We start from the raw sequence: 20,412 nt of genomic DNA on the forward strand, positions 1-20,412 counted from the left end.
AATTCAACAAAAGGTATGAACTAATGAGGTAAAGATAGACGGTAGTGGTCGCAAAACCTCAGTCATACCTTTGTGCAGACGACGCCCATAGGCGAGTCGAAGTTTAAATTGTTAATTATTTTCTTTTCCTCCCGTATGCGGGGAATTCATTGTATAGGGTTGTATCTCTTTTTCTTTATTATGTCATATTTTGAATAAATTAGTCTTTGTAACTCCCCTTATATGATTCTTGTCATTTGTAGCAGTGCTAAGCAGTATCCATTAGACAGTTGAACCCAGAGAATCCTACCTTCAGATTACATAAGGCTCCATCTTAAGTATTAGTGTTTTTTTCTTTCGAACGTACCACCCCGCAAGTGCTCGAGCTGCCGAGGCCAGCACAGAACGTAGGAAGGGGAGCGGTTCGAAGCTCGTTAGGCAATTCAAGCCGCTCTTCACTCTAGTCTCATCCGTGGGTGATTACCTGTTATGTGGAGGCATTCTTATGCGCGGGTCATCCATTCGAGGCCCCGAAGGGCGTAGTATCATCATAAAAAAAACTTAAAACGGTTTTCACCCCAGCCCTTTCAGTTGACACCTCCCCAAAAATGCGTGTTTCCTTATTTTTGAAGGAGATTCAAATATATTGTAACGTGCTGGCGGGGTACATAAATGAATAAATGAGTACAGCACCTGGTAGCGTCCTATTTCTGAGATTTATTAGCTAAGCACTACAATTCCAGATTTACACACACACACAGACGATAGCCGAACTTACAACCTACACACGTACACGGTCACACACTTATAGACGGTTCGCGCTCTCTCCCTTAGTTTATTTTATGTTCCATCTAAAATGACACACACACACACACAGAGTCATTGATTATTTGCAGTACACTCTCTCAGCCACTCAGTCACACTCGTTGGCGCTGTCACGGTCCACAGCCTACTCGTCAGCCTCGCAGGTTGGGATAGTATCCGCTGTTCACTCAACCCGTTGAACTCCGCAGCCTTCACACGTCGGTACCCAGTGTTCCCTTCGCGCTACTCCAGAACACTCCAGGTTCTCCTCCAGCAGCCAGCATCAAGGGACACACACACACACGACACCAGGAAAACAGAAACGAGTCCTCGGCTCCGACAGACAGATACTCGATCAGGCTACACTCTCCCAGGCCATCACTGACTGCGCTCCAGCGAAGTCAATCTCGCTCCCACTCACTCACTAACTCTCACTCTGACTGACTGCAGGCAAGTCATTCCTCTCTTATATAGCAGTCCGGATGCTAGATGTATCCAGGAACCTCGCGAGATGGAAGACTCCAGATTAATCGTCGAGTAGTTTCCGTCGTCCCATGCGGCGCGACCACGGACAGAAGAGAGATGGGCCAGCACGTAAATGTTGCTCGCGATTGGCGCGCTCGAGTCTAAGGGGCTGGGGGCGATGGGTGACGAGCTCGGCGCGTAGCGACTTGGCATGGCGGACGCCATAACCATTATAATATTTTTTAACATGTGTAACATTAAGTTTTGAGATATAAGCTTCTCCATAAAAATAATTAAATTTTTCACTCCCTTTCATCCCAACCCCCGCCTTGAGTGAATTTTCCGAAAACCAAAAATACTTGTTTTTTTATAAAGGAGCTTCCAAATTCCAATTATCACGACTGCAACATTTTCACTTTGAGATATATGTATCCTCATAAAAAGGAATTAAACTCCGTTTTCACCGCACCCCCCAAAATGGATTTCCCACCCAAAAAATGCGTGTCCTTTATTTTTAAAGGAGATTCCAACTATCAATTTCCAAGTCTGTAACCTTCTGTTTTGAGATGTAAGATTCTACAGAAAAATAATTCAATTTTTTTACTTCCTTTCACATTCCCCAACCAAGTGAATTTTCCAAAAACAAACAGTACCCGTTTCTTTCAAAGAGCTTCCAAATACCCATTATCACGGCTGTAACACCTTCAGTTTTGGGGATGTATGTATCCTCGTAGGAGGAATACATCTCCGTTTTCATCCCCTCTACCAAATTGATTCCCCGACCAAATACATAATTCATTAATTTTAAAGGATATTTCAATACCAGTTTTCACGTATGTAACACATTTCGATTTTTGGTATACATTCTCATGCAAATAGTTAAAGTATTCTTTTCAATTTTCTCAGCCCCTTCCACGTTAATGTATTTTTACGAAAACCAAAGAATACGTGTTTCCTTATTTTTAAAGAAGATTCCAAATACCAATTTTCACGTCTGCAACATGTTAAGTTTGTGAGATATACTGTAGATTTTAAAAATTCACCCCCTTTTTTAGTTCCCCTTAAGTGGATTTTCTGAAAAAAGTATTTATGTTTCTTTACATTTACAGGAAATTCCAAATACCAGTTTTCAAATCTCTAATATGTTACGTGTCTGAGAAATTTTGCAGATATAGTCTTTTTAAAATTTCACCAGCTTGTCACGTCTGTTCACCCCCTATTCATCTGATCATCCAAAAACACAAAAATACGTGTTTCGTTATTTTCAAAGGAGATTCCAAATTTCAATTTTTATGTCTTTAACTTCTTCAGTTTTGAGATATAAATCTCCTCATAAAAGGTGTTCAACCACTTTTCCCCCTTCTTTCATCACCGCCCCCCCCCTTAATGGGATTTTCCGAAAACAAAAAAGTGCATATTTCTTCATTTTTAAAGGAGATTCCAAATACCAATTTTAAAGTCTGTGAACTTTTAGGTTTTGTAGACATGGATATCCTCATTTGGAAAATTCACCCCCCCCCCCATTTTTACCCCCTTAGGGACGGAATATCCAAAAATCCTCCCTTAGCGAGCACCAACATGATAATATTAATGTATTTCCAAAATTTCATTTCATTATGTCGCCTAGTTTTGGCTCGGCGATGATGAATCCGTTAGTCAGCCAGTCAGTCAGTCAGTCAGTCAGTCAGTCAGTCAGTCAGTCAGGACAAGTTATTTTTTATATATAGATTAACAATCAACAATTGAGTATTTCACGAGAGTACCTCCAGAAAAATCACATACGGTTCATCTACGCACATGCACTTGACAAAGCAATGCAAATATTATCAGCCAGCCATTACTCAGTAAGTTTGTAAGGATGATGAATTCCCATAACGTGTCGTTTGATTTGATCAATGAATGCAATGTTCAGATTTTGCACTTACGAAACATAAACAGCAGTAACATTAAGTTATAAACACCATATACATACCGTAGATATTTCTTGAGTACAAGGTACTGATTTGAGAGACAATATTTAAACATTTTACTTACTTCTTTCTAAAGTTTTTGCTCCCATTACTATCCGCATTTCCAGGATGCGATATCTGACATCTTAGAATCCGCTTATCACTGGCGTAAAATGAAACCCCAACACCAAGAAAACATTCGTTTAGGGGAATGGAATTTAGGCTAAGCAATTATCTAGGTAACATATTTATTTGATTAAATTTTTCAGATCACATTTTCAAGAAGGCACGGTGATACATTGGTACTTTGGTAGGTGGTACATGAATAATAGCTGTAGTCGCCATGATTTTGAATGCAAGCATACAAACTTACATGCATTGTGTCGTACAGGTGCTGTATGCCATTTAGTTGGATGGAGTTCCACGCCTGTTGCATATAGTCAAATCAGCAACGGTGAATGTTGGTATTGGATGACGCCGTATTTCTCGTCCGATAATATCCCATATGTGCTCAATGGGGGAAAGGCCTGGTGATATCACAGTCCAAGGCAACTGGTCGACACTCTGTACAGAAAACTGGGTGACAACAGCGGTATGAACACGAGCGTTATTCTGTTGGAAATCAACCCTTGAATGGCAGCACAACCGTTTCAATCACCAATACGACGTAGAAATCCACTCTTAAGTTTCTTGGGATGACAACTAGAGTACTCCTGCTGCCAGAGTAAATGGCTTCGCTGACGATAACTCCTCGTGTAGGTCCGGGGTGTCGACGCCACAGACGGCTTGGTTTTAAGTGATCACCTGGCCTCCTTCTACGGCCATCACTGACACCACGACAGAAACGGCTCTCATCTGAGAACGCAAGGAATCTCCATTCCTCCCTCCAATTACATCTAGTCCAATACCACTGAAGTCGCAGATGGCAGTGATTTGGAGTTAGTGGCATGAACATTACGTAAGGTCTGGCTCGGAGATGTTCCCCAAGTAATCGATTTCTTACAGTTCGCTGTGTCACTCTGGTGCCAATTGAAGCTGTAACGTCTACTGCAGATGCAGTACGAATACGGCGTTCTTTCCTCCGTGTAGTCACCCATGTGGAGCTGGACCCCGGTCTTCTTGAGACAGTGCCATCCCGTGACCATTGTCGCCAATACCGATGCACTATGGATATATCCCTGCCAACATTTTTTGCAATATCAGGGAAATAACTTTCACCTCCTCGTAGCCTTACTGCACGGCTTCGTTCTAACTCGGTAAGCTGTTGATACCGCCTTCTTCATCTCCTTAAAGGCATACTTGACTTACACCTATCTCACAACTTCAACACCGGACGATGACTAGCGCTCACGAAGTGCACAGCGCATACTTAAAGCAAACTTGCTTTGCAACGTCATAGTGGTGCTACTAACACCACTCTTCGTCAACTAGAGCGCAAATTCGAAAAGCCGTCACCTTTCAGATGTGCAAATATTCCTCCCAATTTTTGTTTATCTAGCAGAACTCCTTCTTGGTGTTGGGATTTCGTTTTCCGCCAGTGTATTCCTACTCCGCTATTTCTGTTATCCACCAATTAATAACCAAACTTGCCACCAGAGTGGCGCGCAGGGTGCCTGTACTTTTGTATGTGTTATAATTAGTTAAAGTTACATTTGAAATACGGTAGTCTATAAAATGAATTCTTTCAAAAATGACATATGCCTTTATTTCGTTTATTTCCGTCTAAATTTTGTGTATATCTGATTCATTTAGTGCTGTTTATATAGTGGTGTTTAGTGCTTGTTGGTAGAAATTGGGAGTAGTGACATTTATTTAAATTTTGTAACAAGTAATTCAGTTGGTCTTCAGTAAATTACGTTTTCTAGGTTAAGTAGGCTAGCTAGGTGTACCTTGTTTCGATTTTAGGATTAGGAAATACTTTAGGTAATAATATTAACTTTAAAAAAATATTTGTAAATATCTGTAGGTTCGTTGGTTATACTTACAAAGGTAGGTTATCATAAGGAATAGTACCGTAACTTCTGCAGCAACTTCTCCGGTATTTCGTATAGATACCCGTTCAAACTATCGCGAAGGTAAAAATTTACTACATAAAAAAAAACACGATACGCCTGTAAACCTCCATTTAAAAAGAAGTTAAAGAGATTACACGGTAATAGTTAACAGTCGTTGTATTGTTATTGATTATTGCCGGTCCTCATATTCAATTATTGCATTGTTGGCTAAGTTGTGAACAAAGGGTGTAGTGTAGTCAAGTAAATATAAATAAAAATCAGCTGATCTTGTATTCCATTCATTAGTACTTCTAAGTAGGTAGTTAGAGTATCCGTAATTTATATTTCGCTCCCTCGATCTTTCAGTATTTATGAGCGGTTAGCTAATAATAATAAAGTTCATATATCCCAGTAATTGCAGTTCAAGTCCCTGGAGTAGTAGTAGTAGTAGTAGTAGTAGTAGTAGTAGTAGTAGTAGTAGTAGTAGTAGTAGTTTTGATAGAAATATTTGAGAAATTACTGTAGACAACCTCGTATTTTTCAGTAGGCCTAATTAAGGACATTTTTATTCTCCGTCCCGTGGAGTAGGGAAAATAATAGTAATCCACCAGCTGTAATAATCACATAACCACATTTCAGTAGAATTGTAGTGAAGATAAGGTATAATATATTAGATAGTATCTTGCTAGTTATATTCGTGTTTTTCTTCGTGTACGGCAATCTTTTCGATACTTAAGCATTTAACCAAACGCAGGGTAGTGTAGTGTAGATACATTGTAGTATAGATACAGTACATTTAGATAGTGCCGTATCTTGCCTGCTATATTCGTGTGTTATTTTTCGTGTGTATCTATTAGACCGTAATACTAATAATAATTTGTCTAAGCATTTAGCTTCGTTGGTGATCTTTGACTACAGTAGTTCTTGCAAATTTCATTTCTGTTGTGCTTAGTTTAGTGAAATACGGTACGGTTCCGTAATTAGGATACGTCTGAAAGTAGTTTAACATTACTGTAGTGTACTGTACAGTAGTATACGAGTAATATCCTATCAGAATTTAGTGTGATTATTTTATTATTGTAAAATATTTGTGTAGTACTAGTGTAGTAGAGGTATCCGTAGAAACTCGTACTAAAATACTGTTGTTGTAATTAGAATAGGCTTAATTGCAGTTTGGAATTGTGTAGTTCTCGTGTAGGCTATTACTTTCGATATTCAGTAATTAACAGCAGTTTTTATCCTGTCAGGGGTTGTAGGATAAAAAAAAATAGAGCACGACTAAGTAGTATTGTAGTGTAGTCGTATATTAATTACCTTATTGTTGTGTACTATCCCAGACAATATATCCCTCCGTTCATTTATTTTTTGCAAATAAGTTATTTTATTTTTTAATTTCATTTTCCCCCCCGTAAAGAATGGCTAAGGAGCGCGAGTGCAGTTTCTGTGGGTGTGGCGAGGCATTGAGGGGTATGAGGGAGGAGTTGGAAAGTTTGAGGGAGATAATTAGGATTCTCACAGAAAACAGGAAGGAAGATAGGACTCCCTCAAACAACGTACAGGTTACAGTAGGTGTACAAGAGGGAAGGGAAGGAAAGGGAGGAGTTGTAGAAGACAGGTGGTCTAATGTTCTAAGGGGAAGGAGATTGCAGGCTAAGAGCTCTATTCAGGATCAGAATTCAGGACAGGTGTTTGTGCAAAATCGGTACGAGTCACTCCAGGTAGAACAACAGAGGGAAGATGAGGGACAGGGAACTGTTGGTGAGATGTGTGGGAGTAGGAGGAAGGGAAAAGTTAGGAAAGGAAAATGTAGAGTAGATGATAGGAAAAGACAGGTGGAACAGGGTCATGGGAAGGAGAAAAGGGAGGAGGAAGTAGCTTCTGCAGTTATCAGGAAAGATAGGGCTGACCAGGAGGGGAGGGGATCAAACGAGGTGGGTAGGGTTGAGGCTCTGGTCATGGGAGATTCCATCGTTAGACACGTGGGGAAAGTGTGTGGAGGAAAGGGTACCAGGGTAGAGTGTTATCCAGGAATTAGGTTGAGGCAGATGTTGAGGAAATTAGAAGAGAGGGAGGAGGGGAAGGAGAAGGTGGTAGTGTTTTCACGTTGGTACCAACAACGTAAGGCAAGCTGATATAAGTACCAACATAGTTGGAGATGTGTGGGATCTGGTAAATGCAGCACGGGTGAAGTTTAAGAAAGCGGAGATTGTTATTAGTGGAATACTGTGTAGAAGGGATACTGACTGGAGGGTGATTGGGGATTTAAATGAGACTATGGAGTGGGTATGTGGGAAACTGGGAGTGAAATTTCTAGATCCAAATGGGTGGGTAGGAGAAAGGGATCTGCGCTCAGATGGCCTTCATTTAAACCGCAGTGGTACGTATAAGTTAGGAAATTTGTTTGGAAGGGTAATAGGGAGGTACATTCAGGGAAACGGGATGGCCTAGGGAGCGGTGATAAGGGAACAGGGAACTGGAAATCAAGTAGGGATGACATAAAATTGTTAGTGTTGAACTGTAGAAGTATTGTAAGGAAAGGAATAGAATTAAGTAATTTAATAGATATATATTCACCAGATATTGTAATAGGAGTTGAATCATGGCTGAGAAATGATATAATGGATGCAGAAATTTTCTCACGGCACTGGAGTGTGTATCGTAGAGATAGGATAGGAAGGGTGGGAGGCGGAGTGTTCATTCTGGTGAAAGAAGAATTTGTAAGCTACGAAAAAGTTAAAGATGAGACACATGAAATTCTAGGTGTAAGGCTCATTTCTAAAGATAATAGGCAACTTGATATATTTGGAGTGTACAGATCGGGAAAGGGTAGCACTGACGCGGATTCAGAATTATTTGATAGGATAGTCAGCTATGTGGGAAACGACATGGAAAGAAATGTGATTGTAACGGGAGATCTGAATTTGCCAGATGTCAATTGGGAAGGAAATGCGAACGACAGAAAGCATGACCAACAAATGGCAAATAAGTTAATATGGGAAGGACAGCTGATTCAGAAAGTGATGGAACCAACCAGAGGGAAAAATATCCTGGATGTCGTGCTAATAAAACCAGATGAGCTCTATAGGGAAACTGAAGTAATAGATGGTATTAGTGATCATGAAGCTGTTTTTGTGGTAGTTAAAAATAAATGTGATAGAAAGGAAGGTCTTAAAAGTAGGACTGTTAGGCAGTACCACATGGCTGATAAAGCAAGCATGAGGCAGTTTCTAAAAAGTAGCTATGATCGGTGGAAAACGGTAAATATAAATGTAAACAGGCTCTGGGATGGGTTTAAAGAAATAGTTGAGGAATGCGAAAACAGGTTTGTACCATTAAGGGTGGTAAGGAATGGTAAAGACCCACCTTATTATAATAGAGAAATAAAGAGACTAAGAAGGAGGTGCAAACTGGAAAGAAATAGAGTTAGAAATGGCTGTGGAATAAGGAGAAATTGAAGGAACTTACTAGAATATTGAATCTAGCAAAGAAGGCAGCTAAGGATAATATGATGGCAAGTATAATTGGCAGTCATACGAATTTTAGTAAAAAATGGAAGGGTATGTATAGGTATTTTAAGGCAGAAACAGGTTCCAAGAAGGACATTCCAGGAATAATTAATGAACAAGGGGAGTGTGTATGTGAGGATCTTCAAAAGGCAGAAGTATTCAGTCAGCAGTATGTAAAGATTGTTGGTTACAAGGATAATGTCGAGATAGAGGAGGAGACTAAGGCCAAAGAAGTAATAAAATTTACATATGATAACAATGACATTTACAATAAGGTACAAAAGTTAAAAACTAGAAAAGCGACTGGAATTGATCAGATTTCTGGGGATATACTAAAGACAATGGGTTGGGATATAGTACCATATCTGAAGTACTTATTTGATTATTGTTTGGTCGGAGGAGCTATACCAGATGAATGGAGAGTTGCTATAGTTGCTCCTGTGTATAAAGGAAAGGGTGATAGACATAAAGCTGAAAATTACAGGCCAGTAAGTTTGACATGCATTGTATGTAAGCTTTGGGAAGGCGTTCTTTCTGATTATATTAGACATGTTTGTGAAATTAATAACTGGTTCGATAGAAGGCAATTCGGTTTTAGGAAAGGTTATTCCACTGAAGCTCAACTTGTAGGATTCCAGCAAGATATAGCAGATACCTTGGATTCAGGAGGTCAAATGGACTGTATCGCGATTGACCTGTCTAAAGCATTTGATAGGGTGGATCATGGGAGACTACTGGCAAAAATGAGTGCAATTGGACTAGACAAAAGAGTGACTGAATGGGTTGCTATATTTCTAGAAAATAGATCTCAGAGAATTAGAGTAGGTGAAGCTTTATCCGACCCTGTAATAATTAAGAGGGGAATTCCTCAGGGCAGTATTATCGGACCTTTATGTTTTCTTATATATATAAATGATATGAGTAAAGGAGTGGAATCGGAGGTAAGGCTTTTTGCGGATGATGTTATTCTCTATAGAGTGATAAATAAGTTACAAGATTGTGAGCAACTGCAACGTGACCTCGAAAATGTTGTGAGATGGACAGCAGGCAATGGTATGTTGATAAACGGGGTTAAAAGTCAGGTTGTGAGTTTTACAAGTAGGAAAAGTCCTCTCAGTTTTAATTACTGTGTTGATGGGGTGAAAGTTCCTTTTGGGGATCATTGTAAGTATCTAGGTGTTAATATAAGGAAAGATCTTCATTGGGGTAATCACATAAATGGGATTGTAAATAAAGGGTACAGATCTCTGCACATGGTTATGAGGGTGTTTAGGGGTTGTAGTAAGGATGTAAAGGAGAGGGCATATAAGTCTCTGGTAAGACCCCAACTAGAGTATGGTTCCAGTGTATGGGACCCTCACCAGGATTACCTGATTCAAGAACTGGACAAAATCCAAAGAAAAGCAGCTCGATTTGTTCTGGGCGATTTCCGACAAAAGAGTAGCGTTACAAAAATGTTGCAATGTTTGGGTTGGGAAGAATTGAGAGAAAGAAGAAGAGCTGCTCGACTAAGTGGTATGTTGCGGGCTGTCAGCGGAGAGATGGCGTGGAATGACATTAGTAGACGAATAAGTTTGAATGGCGTTTATAAAAGTAGGAAAGATCACAATATGAAGATAAAGTTGGAATTCAAGAGGACAAACTGGGGCAAATATTCATTTATAGGAAGGGGAGTTAGGGATTGGAATAACTTACCAAGAGAGATGTTCAATAAATTTCCAATTTCTTTGAAATCATTTAGGAAAAGGCTAGGAAAACAACAAATAGGGAATCTGCCACCTGGGCGACTGCCCTAAATGCAGATCAGTATTGATTGATTGATTGATATGATTGATTGATTGAACATCTTATTTAATATTTGGAAAGTAGAAGAAAACACGTGCTCAGAAAACACTTTGCATTGATTTTTCTGTGTATAATTTTTATTCAGATAAGTTTTCAGAACCATACTCTCCGGAAAATGACTGATTTTTGCATCATTGGGTTTTTCCGTGCCTAAACATACGGGTAACAACAATAAATTATTATATTGTTAAGTAACAGGAAGCCATGTACCATCCTCCAGTCTTCAGTCTCCTATTCCTATTTACGTTCTGTATTCACTTTACGAAACTTGTCTTATTCACAGATTACTATTTTAAGTGACTCTTCCTAAATTAATCATATGAATACTTGAAGGTTGGATACGTATTATACTACGGCTTGTCTGTCTTTTGTGCTAGGTCTCATTACTGAAGAGGATCATTAACTTTTTCCGTCGGTAATCAAACTCTAAACGACTGCTGTTGGGAGGTGACAATGTCTACTGCCGAATTACTCTTTCCTTGTCGCTTCGCAAAGCTTATTCGCCGCCAGCCTAAACACAAGCATGCATCACTAAGCTTGAGCCCTGTTGACAGTCAGCGAAACGGAAACCGAGTTCTCTCACTCCAACCCTGTCTCAGTCGACAGCTGTGCATCCGACCAGCTGAATATGCATTATATATTGCAGCCAACTTTCTATATACCAAAATATATCACTAGTTTGTACTGGAATAGTAATTATTTCTTGTCAAAGAGTAGATTTCTTGCTAACTACCTCAATTAAAATGGTCATCATCTTCCATTGATCTCAATTCATTAAGTCTCGCAAGGGAACTTCAATGTTCCAGATTCTGTTGAACAATCAGCAAGAAATATGTCAGTATAATGAAAGTAACTAGAAAGGCAAGTGAAAATTTACAACTAACTCATGAAATTTAGAAATACCTCAGAATGTGTTGCTTGTATTACCATTCTGGTATGTAATTTAAATATTTGGAATATGCCAAAGTGGAAGGTGATTCTAAAGGTCATGAACATTTTAATCAACTTCTTTCTTCACCTGGGGCCGATGACCGTCGATGTTAGGCCCCTTTAAACAACAATCATCATCATAATCACCTTTCTTCAATTTTCCCATCTTAAAACCTCAAGTTAGATTTACTGGAGGCACAGGTGCCTTATTACATGTATCGTTTCGCACTACTGTAGACTACCCTGTTGTACCTTGTCTCAATCACTCATTTCTGTGTTTAGTGACTTTCTAAATTCACCTTATGATAGCACAGATAACACGAAGTTCTTGATATCAATAGCGTAACTTCCAGAAACGAATTAAATAAAGAAACTCTAATTAATATTAAATATTTAAGGAGTACGAAGATTCAAGGAAAGAAATTAAATGAAAATTAAAAAATAGGAAAGTATATGTACGGTATGAAGGAAAAATCGCTGATAAGCACACCACGATAGTATTGTACATTTGACATCACGTTGAAATTAAGGCTCATGTCCAATATTGCCCGGTTTCCGAGTTATGGAGTTCCGAATATTGATTACCTGACAGCACTGCAAAGCTGAACGTCATGGTCTACATCAGTATGACAGGACGGTGCTATCTATTGCTACGAATAAATAGCTAATGTGTTTACCTCTGAATCGTTACATCATGTGTTCCATACCAGAGGCCGGAATTTTTGTTTTGAGTCTTATGCCTGCATTTAGAGTAAAAAACGTAATAGCCTTAATAATTTAATTTATAATTAGTGACGTCGAAATCTACTTTGTACAAAATTTCATGAAATTTGAAATACACCTTTATATATTCACCAGCTTTCATTTTGGCATTTGTGATTACTGTGTGTTGTACGGGAGTGTATGATTGGTGAGCCCCCGACTCCTGTTACTTAAGTTAAAGGTACTGGTTTTGAATTCATGACAATGATTACTGATTCGAAGGGCATAGTACAACAATAAACGGGTATTGGAATGAAAATGCAAAGAACGAATGCACTGTATTTCGCTGTACGTACGAACTGGCTATGGTGTTAGTGGATAATATGACGAGAATTGCAAGCTGCTTAGCAATCTGAAATCAACAATAGAGGAGAAGGTGGCGTTTGGCATGACTGTTCGACTCGCCTCTTACCAATCTCAACGAAAAAGCAGGGTACCGTAGATGTAAGGTTGCATTCTGGATATTGCTGGAGCAAACCATACCATCGACAGCCTTAAAAATAATATTCCATGGATTCCTATTTTTACACCAATAAATTATTGGGGCTGTAATTTAATTAAGGTCATGCTACATTACCAGTCCTGGTCCTCTCCTCCCTGTATGCTGCAGGAAACCTAACAAGAACCAGATGAGGGGGAGAGGTAAAACCTGGCATGAGAATTATTGAGTCATTCAGTATATTGACTTCAGCTTGGAGACTAGATGTTCAGCGTCATAACGGTGCATACTAAAATAATAATAATAATAATAATAATAATAATAATAATAATAATAATAATAATAATAATAATAATAATCAACATTATTATCACTTCGGGTGAAGTGAGTTTCAGTTTGGAGTTATCATAAACACTCGCTGCACCGTAAAGGTGATTATAACGGAGACAAGTGAATTAATTTTAGGTGCTTTGCTTTTCAAAGCGCTACACTTGGCTGAAGCGGAAGTGCTGGAGATGGATTAGGAAGTCAAGGATATCATCACGGATGGAAATAGCAGAGAGGAGAGGAGAAGATAAATAAACTGGAGGAAAGGACAGAGATGTAGCCCAGCGTATTGCTCCCTCTGGCGACAGGCACCAGTTGATGCAAACAATTTAAGTCGGTATCGATCATGTGGAAATAGCAACTCCAGTGGTCTTGTACAAATCACTGGCCCATGAGACAGTTCAAAAAGCTCTTGGGAGGGTTAGTAGTTAAAGTGATGTTACTCTGTACGACAATAGAAATATAAAATATTGAATCAATTTAATGTCTAATTTTAATGTTTTTAACTGCGCAGGTTGGAAATCAGGCTTACGGATATTGCCTTACCCTAACACTGATTTAGTGAGCGCTTACAGTTGCAAATCAAATCCGCTGCAAATACCCATAAAGCTAACTAGGACTGATGTTCTTCTTTTCCTGCTACTAACACGTTTTCTAATAATTAGTCATGAGAGGTAAAGTTGTCACGTGAGTGAATCAAGAAACAACCATAAAACAATCGCTTACCTCCTATCATGTTAATTCCGTGGATCCTTTCCCTATACTTCATCCGTGCCAAGTACATTCTATTTCAGACCTTGTACTAATAACATTTACCTGGAAAATCGTCCTTTAAATACACAACTCGGTTTAGAAAAAAATAGGGGTTTTGAAAGGATAACAACTTGTCGAATTTAATCCCTCGATCGTTATAATTTTCCACATTGTCCACTAATGGCAGCAGTGTAGTAACTCCCGTGCTTTCTTAAATGAGCATGGGCTAGTTATATCATACAGAAATGAAATGAAATGGCGTATGGCTTTTAGTGCCGGGAGTGCCCAAGGACAAGTTCGGCTCGCCAGGTGCAGGTCTTTTGATTTGACTCCCGTAGGTGACACGCGCGTGGTGATGAGGAAGAAATGATGATGAAGGCGACACGTACACCCAGCCCCAGTGCCAGCGGAATTAACCAATTATGGTTAAAATTCTCGACCCTGCCGGGAATCGAACCCGGGGCCCCTGTGGCCAAAGTCCAGCACGCTAATAATTTAGCCATGGAGCCGGACATCATGCAGAAATATGACGCCTACTCACAGAAACTTCTGTAACATTTCCGTTTTATTTTCATCTGTCGCAAGACGTGGAAATCGGATCTCACAATGTTCCTCAGTGTTTCACCACTCTTCTACAGACCTAGTCAATCCACCACTGAAGTTGAGACAATATAACTGACATGAGTTGAGGCCTAATATCCACCAGGGAATTATTGTCTCAATTGAAACATAGAAAGAGCTGACAACACTACAAATGACTGATAGAACATCCAAGGGGTGGCAACAGTGCATGCTTTGGTGTTTGTAGTATGAACACATAAATATAGGAAAAATTTGAAGGAACGTTCGTATTCAATGGTCACGTACTAACGAATATAACGTGGCGTGTTCGAATTCATGGGTATGGAAAGTGATTTTACCAGGAAATCAGTCACTAATTGTGCTTGTGACCCACGGTGTCGCGCCTTGTAACAGTCAGGTCTGTGATCTGCTGAAAAATTTTAGAAGAATAAGCGGTTCATCATCGATCAAGTAACTAAGTTCATGATGCTGTAGAAGAAAGGTTCAACCGGTAACCAGAGAGTTTTGCATTGCGAACTGTGTAGAGAAATACACTGACTGACAGAGCAAATGCAACACCAAGGAGGAGTGGTTCGAAAGGGATGAAAGTTGGGGGAAAAATAGAGTCGGCACGGACGAATATTTGATGTTTATTTCAAACCGATATGCAGGTTACACAATGCGCACGGCATCGACTCAGTAGGATGTAGGACCACCGCGAGCGGCGATGCACGCAGAAACACGTCGAGGTACAGAGTCAATAAGAGTGCGGATGGTGTCCTGAGGGATGGTTCTCCATTCTCTGTCAACCATTTGCCACAGTTGGTCGTCCGTACGAGGCTGGGGCAGAGTTTGCAAACGGCGTCCAATGAGATCCCACACGTGTTCGATTGGTGAGAGATCCGGAGAGTACGCTGGCCACGGAAGCATCTGTACACCTCGTAGAGCCTGTTGGGAGATGCGAGCAGTGTGTGGGCGGGCATTATCCTGCTGAAACAGAGCATTGGGCAGCCCCTGAAGGTACGGGAGTGCCACCGGCCGCAGCACATGCTGCACGTAGCGGTGGGCATTTAACGTGCCTTGAATACGCACTAGAGGTGACGTGGAATCATACGCAATAGCGCCCCGAACCATGATGCCGCGTTGTCTAGCGGTAGGGCGCTCCACAGTTACTGCCGGATTTGACCTTTCTCCACGCCGACGCCACACTCGTCTGCGGTGACTATCACTGACAGAACAGAAGCGTGACTCATCGGAGAACACGACGTTCCGCCATTCCCTCATCCAAGTCGCTCTAGCCCGGAACCATGCCAGGCGTGCACGTCTATGCTGTGGAGTCAATGGTAGTCTTCTGAGCGGACGCCGGGAGTGCAGGCCTCCTTCAACCAATCGACGGGAAATTGTTCTGGTCGATATTGGAACAGCCAGGGTGTCTTGCACATGCTGAAGAATGGCGGTTGACGTGGCGTGCGGTGCTGCCACCGCTTGGCGGCGGATGCGCCGATCCTCGCGTGCTGACGTCACTCGGGCTGCGCCTGGACCCCTCGCACGTGCCACATGTCCCTGCGCCAACAATCTTCGCCACAGGCGCTGCACCGTGGACACATCCCTATGGGTATCGGCTGCGATTTGACGAAGCGACCAACCTGCCCTTCTCAGCCCGATCACCATACCCCTCGTAAAGTCGTCTGTCTGCTGGAAATGCCTCCGTTGACGGCGGCCTGGCATTCTTAGCTATACACGTGTCCTGTAGCACACGACAACACGTTCTACAATGACTGTCGGCTGAGAAATCACGGTACGAAGTGGGCCATTCGCCAACGCCGTGTCCCATTTATCGTTCGCTACGTGCGCAGCACAGCGGCGCATTTCACATCATGAGCATAGCTCAGTGACGTCAGTCTACCCTGCAATTGGCATAAAGTTCTGACCACTCCTTCTTGATGTTGCATTTGCTCTGTCAGTCAGTGTATGTTCAGTGTTTGTATCGGCACTTAAACACGCTGCCATCTTAACAAAGGTTAGTAGGTGTTGTTTACACAGGGGTCTTCCGGATCATCCGCCTTACAGTCATGACCTTACCACTTGCGACATTCAGGTCTTTGGTGTGCTGAAGAAAATATTGAAGAGTGAGCGTCTCACTGTCATCTGAGTGCGGTAGAAGAGAGGTTCGACCAGCAACCACCGTCTTTCCTTGTGAAGTGTATAGAGAAATTTGTTCAACGTTGAGATAGATGCCTGAACTGTGGATTCTGAAACTGTCGCCAGTATTCTGACATTTTGATATGGTGCACGTTATCGAATACATAATGAGAAAATTTCTAGACACCAGTCTGTTCCAATTGAAGAAGCGTTACAAACGATAGATCTTATTATCTTACTTTTGGAGCACCTTCGTGATATCTCACACTAAATTCTTTAGGGAAATTATCGTTTTGAAAACGACAGGTAGTAGCATAAGATATGTACTCTATCCTCACGAAGTCGAGTATCTTGTAGCATATTTCGCCGCATATAATCATTCACATCGTCCGAACATTGTTATAAATAAAATGAAATATTAATTTCATGACTTATTTTATAAGTTAACTAATTAAGATTCCCTGGGTATGAAGATCCTGAAGAGTGAGTATTTCACTGTCAACCAAGTGGTTCCTGGAACTGCGGAAAAGAGGCTCATTCAGCAACCACCGTCCTTCCTTGTGGAGGGTATAGAGAAATTTGTTCAGCATTGGGATAGATGTCTGAACTGTGGAGGTCATCACCTTCAGACTCTCTCAAACTGTCGCCAGTATTATATCATTTTGATATAGGGCACATTATCGAATACATAACGTAAAAGTTTATGGACGCCACTCTGGTTCAGCTGAAGAAGCGCTCTAAACAAATAGATCTTACTGCCGATCAAACCATATCAATTTCCATTTCCCTCCCTCCTTAACAGTAGTATATTTACACATCATCTAATATGCATCTTTCTCCTCCAGGACATATCATTGTATATTATTCATTTCATTTCGACCATTTCTCAGTCACCTTCATTTCACTTTAAATTATTCTAAGCAATTGGTGTGAATAATTTCATGTTTTACGCCTATCATACGGGCACTTTTACATATTCTTAGTTGACCAAGCGTGTAATTTATCTAAATACTTATCAGGTGTTCACTGACTAAAAAAATACACATTATTATTAGGTTGTGGCCTACAGCTATTTCTTGATTCGTGCAGTATTTTTAGGTATATCTCTTTTTTTCTGTTTTTTTGCTATGGGCTTTACGTCGCACCGACACAGAAAGGTCTTATGGCGACGATGGGACAGGAAAGGCCTAGGAGTTGGAAGGAAGCGGCCGTGGCCTTAATTAAGGTACAGCCCCAGCATTTGCCTGGTGTGAAAATGGGAAACCACACAAAGGCCGTGGCAATATGTAGCTTGCAGAGAAAGTCTCGGTGTCACTCGAAACAGCGAGGCACATCTGTTGCTGTGTAAACACAACCGGAGCACGACTAGTAACCGAATATTGTGAAAGGCATTATTCATTCTTACTCAATGAGGAAAACAATGGCAAACCAGATCACTCCTCATCATGTCTAATACATTTAGAATGTCATAGGTTCTTTTGGTTATGCTATAATAGCATGATCTTCAGTGGTGCTAAGTGAAGTTCCCACAACCTCTGACTGATGAAATATTGGAAAGACTTCCCTATATGCAACCCATAAATCCCCTTACCGTGTAAAATTCGAGATATTTTCCTGATCATATATATTTTCTTATTACTAATTTCCTTATCTGGTAGGGTGATCCGCACGAGGAAGAACTTCACTTCCTCTGTCTTAGACCTAGCAGCCTCTAGTTCACTATAGAACAGATAATGGTCTGAATCTTCCAAATATTTCGGAAATAACTATTCACGAGTATCAAAGTATCACAGATATTCTGGAAAGTCGTATATACCATAAGTACAGTGAATCTGGCACTCTTGTCCTCCCAGCCATACCGTTATGCTTAAAGAACGGGAATTTAGTAAAATACGCTATAGGTTCCTCAAATTCATTCATTACATTTCCATGAATTTCGATTTTGTTTCCAGGAATCTTCCATAAATATTATACACTATCTGATCTGTTCAACCTGGCAGATTATAAAATATGTGTACATCATTCTTATTTGACGTTCGTCCGGCTTCCTGGATAACTCAATAGCAATGTGACCTTTGTACAAGGGGTCCTGGATGGATTGTCGGCTAGGTTGGTGATTTTAACCTTCATTGTTTAATTCTTCTGGCTCAGAGACTAGTGTGTGGTTCGTCTTCAACATCCGATTCATCGTAGGTAGCACCCCATCAACACGGATGCGCAGGTCGCCCATGGACTTACTATAAAGACCTGTAACTGGCCCCTATCGTGACCATTCGCCATCATTATATCTGGACCATTATTTGGGTTTTTGGAGTTAAGCCCCAGTTCGTAAACCATAGGCAACTCTTAAGTGGCCTACGTAAGTTGCCCTGAGAGTCGGTATACCAAATGCTACGGAATGGGAATGGAATCTCGGAAGTATTCTGAGTCGTGGGTCTTCTTTTGTTCAGGTGGCTAGGATTATACAATCCATCGCTGTTCACTAAATCGTCAGACGATAGATTCCCACTGGGACTTCTGTATATTTAAGTAGGACGGCATCCTACTTCACAGAAATTACCAAGAATATTTTACACCAGCCTTGCACCTACGGCAGAGAGGATTTCTCGCTTCCATTCGACAAGCTTGGGACTTCTTAGAAACAACTTGACGAACAGAATAATGTTCGATGCAGCTCTGTCAATATTAACAGGGCATAAGGAAGAAAGAAAGTAGACCTGGCTATGTCAGTAAAAATAGTGTCTGGACGTATTAAGAATTAATGAAGGTCGGGTGAAGGGAGAAAACGAGGGGGGCATAGGAAATTATAAGTTCTTTTTAGGTGTGAAAAAAGGAAAGACAGGTAGTGGTATGGGGTTGTTCGTTAGGAGAACTATAACACACAACATAGTTACTATTAAGGAAGTAAATTACCGAATGAAATGAAATGTCGTATGGCTTTTAGTGCCGGGATATCACAGGACGTGTTCGGCTTGCCAGGTGCAGGTCTTTATATTTGACGCCTGTAGGCGACCTGAGCGTCGTGATGAGGATGAAATTATGATGAAGACAACACATACACCCAGCCCCGTGCCATTGGAATTAACCAATTAAGGTTAAAATTCCCGACCCGGCCGGGAATCGAACCTGGGACCCTCTGAACCGAAGGCCAGTACGCTGACCGTTCGGCCAACGAGTCGGACAATTACCGAATGATACGGATAGATATCGCGGAGAGAGGAATTGCAATGAGAATCGTCCCAGTGTATTGACCGTCTGAGGGAGTAGATGAAGATGGAGTAGACAAGTTTTGTGAAGCAATGAATGATATCGTAGGCAGGATCAACATCAAGGATTAAACAGTACTAATGGGAGTTTTGAATGTCGGAGTTCGACACTGGATTGAAGAACATGAGAAAGTGATGGTTAAATGTTGGGAAGATAATGTAGATTATAGGAATGGGAAACGTTTACTGGGCCTCTGTCCTGGCATAGGATTTACGGTTATGAATGTCTTCTTCAAGCTAAAGGCTATTCACCACTGCACATATTCATATGCATATCCATATCATATCCATAACAGATTATATCATAACTCATAACTGACTTTGGATTTAGAAAATCGGTTTGCCATATTAGGGTCTTCCAGGTATTTTTCGATGATAAAGAACTAGAGGATGGGTATCTTAACAATAATTCATTAGGAAATGAAACAGAAAATGTAGAAAGAAGATGGAAAACTTTTCAAAATGGGATAAAAGAAGCAGCTAAGAAAACGCTTGGAGTCAAGGAGAGGAAAAGGGCAAAGAAGGAATGGATAACATGAGAAATGATTAGTAAAATGGAGGAACGCAGGGAATGGAAAACAGTAAATACAGAAGAAGGAAAGCGTAACTACAGGAAGTTAAATAATGAATTAAGAAGAGAAACAGAAAAAGCAAAGAAGAAATGGTTGACAGAAAAGTGTGATGAGATAG

Source organism: Anabrus simplex, chromosome 2 (assembly GCF_040414725.1).
Source record: "Anabrus simplex isolate iqAnaSimp1 chromosome 2, ASM4041472v1, whole genome shotgun sequence".
In the NCBI taxonomy this organism is placed as follows: domain Eukaryota; kingdom Metazoa; phylum Arthropoda; class Insecta; order Orthoptera; family Tettigoniidae; genus Anabrus; species Anabrus simplex.